This window comes from Budorcas taxicolor, chromosome 11 (genome assembly GCF_023091745.1).
Source record: "Budorcas taxicolor isolate Tak-1 chromosome 11, Takin1.1, whole genome shotgun sequence".
NCBI lineage: Eukaryota > Metazoa > Chordata > Mammalia > Artiodactyla > Bovidae > Budorcas > Budorcas taxicolor.
Window position 1 is genome coordinate 145,698,764 of NC_068920.1, and position 7,782 is coordinate 145,706,545.

General features: G+C 46.1%; 1 protein-coding gene across 1 annotated transcript in view; it reads right to left on the reverse strand.

Annotated features, from left to right (window-relative positions):
• Window positions 1-3,753, reverse strand: part of GREB1 (growth regulating estrogen receptor binding 1) — a 127,541-nt gene extending 123,788 nt beyond the window's left edge. Inside the window, exon 1 of the mRNA XM_052647845.1 lies at window positions 3,656-3,753. The gene's annotated coding sequence lies outside the window, so the exon portion shown is untranslated. The remainder of the gene's footprint in view (window positions 1-3,655) is intronic.
• Window positions 3,754-7,782: the final 4,029 nt, after the last annotated feature.

Here is a 7,782-nt window from a genome sequence, read left to right on the forward strand (position 1 = left end):
CAAATAAATGGCATAAAAGATAATTAAGAGAGACTAAGAGAGTGAGAAGACTGAGGCAAAACTGCATCCTTTCCCACTATATATCCTTGAAGTTAAACTTTTTTGCCATTTTCTAAGGATCCAACAGAGCACGTGCACACACACACACACACAAACAGGCAGTCAAGTTTCAGAAATATATATTACCATCAACCAATTATGTTTTATCAAGATGGAAAGAACATCAAAAGCACAAATAAAAGGAAAAGCCCAAGAGTCTTCTAGACAATATATAATTTATCCACACAAAAAAATACAAAACTGTAATTTAAAATGACAATATCAATGAAATAATAAGTATATTCATAGTGAAAAGTGAAAGTGTTAGTCACTCAGTCGTGTCCAACTCTTTGTGACCCCATGGACTACAGCCACCAGGTTCCTCTGTCCATGGCATTCTCCAGGCAAGAATATTGGAGTGGGTTGCCATTTCGTCCTCCAGGGGATCTTCCTTATCCAGGGACTGAACCCAGGTCTCCCGCATTGCAGGCAGACACTTTACCAACTGAGCCACCAGGGAAGCCATATTCATCATAGTAACAAAATGGCATGGATTGCACTTATTATTTCATTGATGTTGCTTTAAATTATAATTTTCTATTCTCTTATGTGGATAAATATATACACATAATCTTGGCCAATGTTCAGAAGCATACAGAACTTAATTTTAAGACCAGAAAAAACACACCAAAGAATTAGCAGTAATTATGTCTGGATCATAGATTTCCGACTTTCTTCTTTTTTAAAACTCTTCTGCAGGTTTTTCAATTTTATGTCACAAATATAACTTCTACAATAGTCTTCTTCATTGTACTGTTTTTTTAAAGGGTAATTAGCTAAAGTACTATAATTCAGCTGTATACTCAGATACTGAACCTAAAAGATAAGTGTGCCCATTAAGCAGTGCACAAACTGCAAAGATTTGAAGGGTTTCAAAGTCCATGGACTCTCTGGACTGGCCAGACCAGGGTTCTATGCATTACCCTCAGCCAGCCCTAATAGTCAGTTACCCCCACAAAAGCCCTAGAGGCTTCCTAGGGGAAACAGAACAGAACCACTGAAGCATGCTGGACAGGGAAATGTGGGTTATTAAAAGCAAGCTCCCTTTCCCCGCTTAAAACATGAAGCATCCATACCACATTCTTTGTTTAAATATCCTGGTCCCATTCATTCGTGAGGACTATGCTTGGGCATGGAGCAGGGTGCGGGGATCCTGCCTCTCTCTTTAAATTATAGTCTGTCTTCTTTTCATTCTGAATATTTTCATCACTAATTAGCTTTAATTTGAGATTGCTTCTGAACATTCTGGAATTGCCAACTAATTCAAATTGTGAATCCACAAACTAGACACAATTTTCTTAAAATGAGTCTTTCTAGTGTCAATTAAAATAGTAGTAGTACACCAAACATCTGTAATACCATAAAAGTGCAGCCAATTGCTTGTTAAATGAACAAGTAATCAACTTCATACTAAGCATAGAAATCTTTAGATAGACTCTAGATTATAAACTCTTCTATTAAAAACGACAAGGCAAAAATACAGATATTAAAGTGTAGCTTCAAATTACCCACCCAGTAAAAGATTAGAGGCATTGGTGCAAGTGGCTTGTTTCATTAGCTAAAAACAACTTAAACCACAGATAAGCCATTTGTTAAGCAATTACAAAAAAGGCTAGAATGGAATTTCAATTTCAACCTGAACTTACTTCTTTCCCTTTAAAGAATACTTCTTCCAAAAAACACTAATTCTAAAAACTACATGTACCCAATGTTCATAGCAGCATTATTTACAACAGCCAAGACATGGAAGCAACCTAAGTGTCTGTCAATAGATGAACAGACACAGAAGATGTAGAGTATTACTCAGCCATAAAAAGAATGAAATATTGCCATTGGCAGTGACATGGAAGGACCTGGAGGGTATTACGCTAGTGAAATAAGTCAAAGACAGATACTGTATCACATCACTTATATGTGAACTCTAAAAAATACGACACACTAGGGAATATAACAAACAAGAAGCAGCTTCACAGATACTGAGAACAAACTAGTGGTTACCAGTGGGGAGAGTGATGAGGGATGGGTGAAGTGTAGGGGATGAAGAGGTACAAACTCTTAGGTATAAAAAAAGCCACAAAGATATATTGTGCAATACAGGTAATATACTCAATACTTTATAATGGCTATAAACAGAGTATAACCTTTAAAATTATTAATCACTATATTGTACACCTGAAACTTACATAATATTGTAAGTCAACTACACTTCCTTTAAAAAAAACAACCGAAAAAAAAAACTTGTTCCAGAATGAACAGCAGCCCACCTCGTCCACTGCTGCGGGGGATGGAAAATGTCACAGACCACAAATGCAAACTTTAAATCACCCAGATTTCAGTATGAAAAGTCTCCTAGAAACAGCTCCTCACCTGTGTTTCATTTAATTGTCTCACATTTTTAATTTGGTTTTCGGTTCCTAGAAACAAACTTTTCTGAGCAAACCCAAAACAGTGCTCTAGAAGCAACAGATTGGATATAAGGAATTCTTCAAATCTGCCCAGAGATTTAAGACATTCTAAGTCAGGGGTAGGAGTCTAATTGGCCTTTAAAACTTCCAATAACGTTTTCCTACAAAATGCTGCAAACCAGGTGACATTAAAACAACTGGTTTATGTCAGATGAAGGTCAGAACCCTCCCAGACCTCTACCCTTCCCCCAGATCTAACACAGCAGTGTTAAAATGCTCTCACTAGGAATAAAAGTTTTTAACAAATCAAATTTGCACATGGTTTTGAAATCTTCCAAGTCCTAAGTAACACTTACCTCTATAAGCAAAGTTTATTAAACAAAGCTTCAGTACACAAATTAAGTAGTTCCTCTTTTTTGCTGGTCTTCAAGACCAGGGATCAAAAGAGGCTTTGACAGCAAAATGGCCCAACATTCTTCTCCATGAATGACCATCGCCTCCACCCCGCCTGGCGCCTTGGCGGCCACACACACACACACACACACACACACACACACACACACACCTTCTTGGACTTCAGGGAAGCAGCCTTTGTTCCCAAGACCCCAAACTGGGATCCAGCGACTAAGCGCTCGCCTCTTCGGAACCAGCCTTTCCAAGGGTCGGAGCCCCTCCAGGAAGGTCCCAGGGCGGTTTTGGGAAGAAGCCCCATTTTCTGCCGCATCCCAAGGGCCGGGAAGTTAGAGCCGCCACCTCCGGCTCCAGCTTCTCCAAACACAGAGGCGTGGACACGCATGCATGCACGCGTGCACTCCCTCAAAATAGTGACCACCACCATCAGTGTCATTTCTATCAGCTCTCACCTACCGAGCGGGGACCTTGTGCCACGCGCTCGGCGCGCGCTCCAAGTCCAACTCTAACCCTGGCCGATCCCTCTCTCTCTCACACACACACTCACACACACACGCGCACGCACCCACATCCTCACGCGCCCTCGGGGCTGAACCCCGACACTGCCGCAGCCTTCCGGCGATCAGAGCAGGGAAAGTGCCCCGGTCCACCCACCCGTACCCCCGCAGGCTCTTCCCCGGGGCTCTGGGCGGCGAGCGGTACCCCGGCTCGCCCCGGGGCCGGCGCGCGGCAGCTCTTACCGCGGCCCTTTGTCCTCGCGCCGCCGCGGCCCCGCTCCGGTGCGCCCGCCGCCGTCGGAGGGCCGGCCCAGCCGCCCGCGCGCTCACTCCCCAGCTCCCGGGCTCAGCCGGCCGGGGGGCGCGCGGCAAAACCCGGATCTGCGGAGCGCGGCCGGAGCCCGGGACTGACCCCTGACCCCCCGCCGCCCCCGGAGTCCGCTTCTCCAGGTCTTCCGGCCGACAGCTGAGGAGGGCCGGCGGTGGGCTCGGCCGCCCCCGGGACCCCGCTGGGGAAGGGTAGCGGCGAGGGCGGCGCGGGGGATGCAGCCGGGAGGCGTCGGGCGAGGGGAGGAGGTTCGAGGGCCGGAGCCGAGCTCGGCGCCTGCCTGCCGATCCGGGTCCTCGCCCCGCCGAGGACGCGGCGCCCCCGGCCTGGGCCGGGTCCCCTCGCCCTGCCCCTGCGCCCTCCTCGCCGAAGTCCGACCTCCCCACCTGCCGGGCCCGGCAGCGGACCAGGGGGCGCCGCCGGCTTTCTTCTCCGATCTCCCCCAGGGAGTCCTCCCGCAGCTTCCCCGTTCCTCCCCCAGCACACCGCCCACCGTGCCGCGGGGCCACACTGGGAGCCCCTCCGGCCCCCGGAGGCTGAGTAGGGGCGAGAGCCTGGACAGGCGTTGGGAGCACCCTGGGAGAACACAGATCGTTTTGTCGCTTGAGACCCAGGCGCCCAGTGGCGAGGCGACCAGGCAAGTCTGGGAGGCGGCAGGAGCGGAGCCCAGGCTTCCCAAAGGCTCCCCACCAAGGACCCCGGCCCCCCGGACTGAGGCCGGCGGAGGGCCACGTCGGTCGGGGACTCGAGGCGCCGTCCTGGGCGCCCGCGGTACCGGCTCCCCGCGCCCTTCTCTCTGCCAACGGCTCAAAGCAGGGCACGGGAGACTAGGGTCCCCAACCGCCAGCGGCCCGCCTGAGCCTGGGAGGCTCCCGCTAGGGAACCTGTCTGAAGCCAGCAGAAGAGAAAGCTTCTGAAATGCCAGGCACTTGCGGGTGGAAGCTTCCCTGGCCCCAGGGTCGGGTAGAATGAATGAAAGGAAGGAAGGAACCCACGAACCTCCAAGAAATCTTTGCAGACCTCTCCGGGAGACTAGTGCTGATGTAGCCCGAGGGATGAGCAAAGGACAGGAGTAAAACTCCCGATTTCTTTAATCTTTTTAAGCCAAAAGAGAGGCCCCTGTGACTTCAGGAACCTGCGTGCCTGGCACAGAGGTAGAGTCAAAGACCAGCCTTGAAACCTCAGGGGCAGTCACCCCCACGACTCGCACCGTGGCCTTGGGCCAGTCTGAAACTGTCCTTGAGGATGGGGAAGACAGCCACAGTCCACTGAGCTGAATCATTACATTCAGGGAGGGAATGAGGGTCTGGCCCCCAGCCAGTGCCAGCACTCCAGGTTCTGGGTAAAAACACTGCCTTAATCTCTGTAGATTTCCTGTCCTCTGGTTGGCAAAGCCATCACTTTTCTTATTATAAAATATTTCAGAGGCACACTAGAGAAAGTTCGTCAGCCCCTCCATGTGTGCCCAAGAACCAGCTAACCCTAACCTCTTGCCATACTTATTTCAGGTTTTCTCCTAAGAAATAAATATCACAATACAGTTAAAGCCCCTGGACAGCCCTCCCTGATCCCGGTTCTCTCCCGACATCCCTAGCACCCGTTTTTAAAACATCTCATCAATGTTTTCATACCATTACTACATATGCGTGTGTTCATGTTACTACTACATACACACGTGTCCAAATAGAACATGTTTACCAGTTTTACAGCTTTCTGTGTGTTGTGTTCTGCATTTCGTTATGTAACCCAGGCAGTATGTTTTATGCTGTTTCACTCAATGTTATCCTTAAGAGCCATCTCATCATACAAATGTTGTTGTTCAGTCACTAAGATGTGTCCAACTCTCTGCAGCCCTGTGCTTCTGTCCATGGGATTTCCCAGGCAAGAATACTGGAGTGGGTTGCCATGCCCTCCTCCACGGGATTTTCCCCACCCAGGGATCAAATCCACACCTTCTACTTGACAGGCGGATTCTTGACCCCTGCACCACCTAGGAAGCCCGTCATACATATAACCCTAGGCTCTTCATTTTACCTGCTGGATACTGTTCCATTGCATGAATGGCTTGGCTTGTATAGACGTTTTCCTGTTGATCGATGTTTGAGTTGATCAGTTTTTCATGATTAAAAATAAGATTGTTGTGGGACTTCCCTGGCAGTTCAGTGGTTAAGACTTCATGCTTCTACTGAAGGGTGCCACAGGTTCAATCCCTGGTTGAGAAACTAAGATGCCGCATACCACATGACCATACACACACACACACACACACACACACACACACACAAGAAAGAAAAGAAAGAAGACTGCAATGGACATTCTCAACTGCATTTGTGTTTCTAGGGAATGCACTGTTTTTCAACTGCAGTAAAAACATGTGTAGGATAACTGTGTTAATCTTAACTAATATGATTCTATGCTGTAGATTACTTAGTACAATTGCTAAACGAATCATCACTACACTTTTTTTCCCTTGCATTTTGACAGCTTAAATTTTATCAAGCAAATAAAATTCTACAGAACAAGGTCAGGAAACCTTTTATTGAAGGGTTAAAGGAAATATTTTAGGCTTTAGGCCAACCAGGAGGCAAAATTCACACTATTTGATTATATAAGTACTTATACAACCATTTAAAGTATTATCTTTTAAAAATGTGAAGACCATTCTTACCTCATGGGACTTAAAAAAAGATACCCTTGCCCACAAAAAAGCTAGATAGCGGAACAGATTTGGCCCACGGGCCATAGTTTGTCTGCCTAACCACCATTATATGAAAGTCATTCAAAAAATGCATTCCTTTCCTTGAAAACCAACATTAAAAACGAAGTCAGTTTTAAAGATTTTTTTGGATGTGGACTATTTTTAAAGTCACTGAATTAGTTACAATATTGTCTCTGTTGTTTGTTTTCTGGTTTTGTGGCCATGAGACATGTGGGAGGCCAGCTCCATAACCAGAGATCAAACCCATGCCCCCTGCACTGGAAGGGAAATTTCCAACCACTGGACTGCCAGGGAAGTCCCCAGGAAGTCACTTTTAATAAAGACAAAAATATTTGATTCACCAGAAGAATCGAAGTGAATATGAGATTCCTGCTAGGGAAAAATTCTTCAGAAGATGTCCCATGCCTCAGCTGATTGATACAATGACTTTGAGGAAACCACTGAATCCTATTTTTTAAATCTATAATAAATTCTAGAAATGGAAAGACTCCTATCAATTAAGAATTAGATAAGAAATGACACTCAATGAATGTGTTTTATTTTTTGTTGTGTTTTTTTTTTTCCTGTCTGATGGAATCATCTCTCTGCTTCTAGTTCATTGATTTAAATACGAGCACACAAATACAAATAATTAGCTTTTTCTTCCTGAAATGAACCTGACCTACTTATTTTGTCTTTACTGAACTTGAACTAAAACTTGAAAACAGTAATTTCAAGAAATTTTCTTACATGAGGGGACTCTAACCTAGTTTAAAATGTTGTTGACAAAAACAGGACCAAACTAAAAAACTATGGTGGCCAACCTCAGACTTACAAAGGCACTGTCAATCTCTGAGCTCATTCAGTAAGCAGGGTTCGCGGAGGCCATGGGGTCAGGAAGGCAATTAGACATGGCTCTGGGCATATTTTTTCTTTCACCAGCGTTATCCTAAAGAATCACGCACAGTCTTCTCTCCCTCTCACATACACATACTCACACACACGTCCCCTTTATACGTCTGTGCTTGTGCCGCACACATGTATTCCTTACAAACATATCTGCTTCCTTAAATGCACGTAGTGCACACACTTCAAATATGCACGTGGCTCTTCTTCACATACATACGTCTCTCACGTGTGTTTCTTTCCACCAACACTAAAGATTTCTCTTTCTTCCTCTCTCTCTTCTCTCTCTTACACACTTATCACACAAACAGCTCTCCCCTTGGCACATACATTCTCCTTACTCCCAGTCTGTTTCTTACAAATCCAACTCTTCTCTAGTTTTTCTTTCTAACGTACACATATTTTCACACGACTACACCCAGACCCAAATGCATTCTC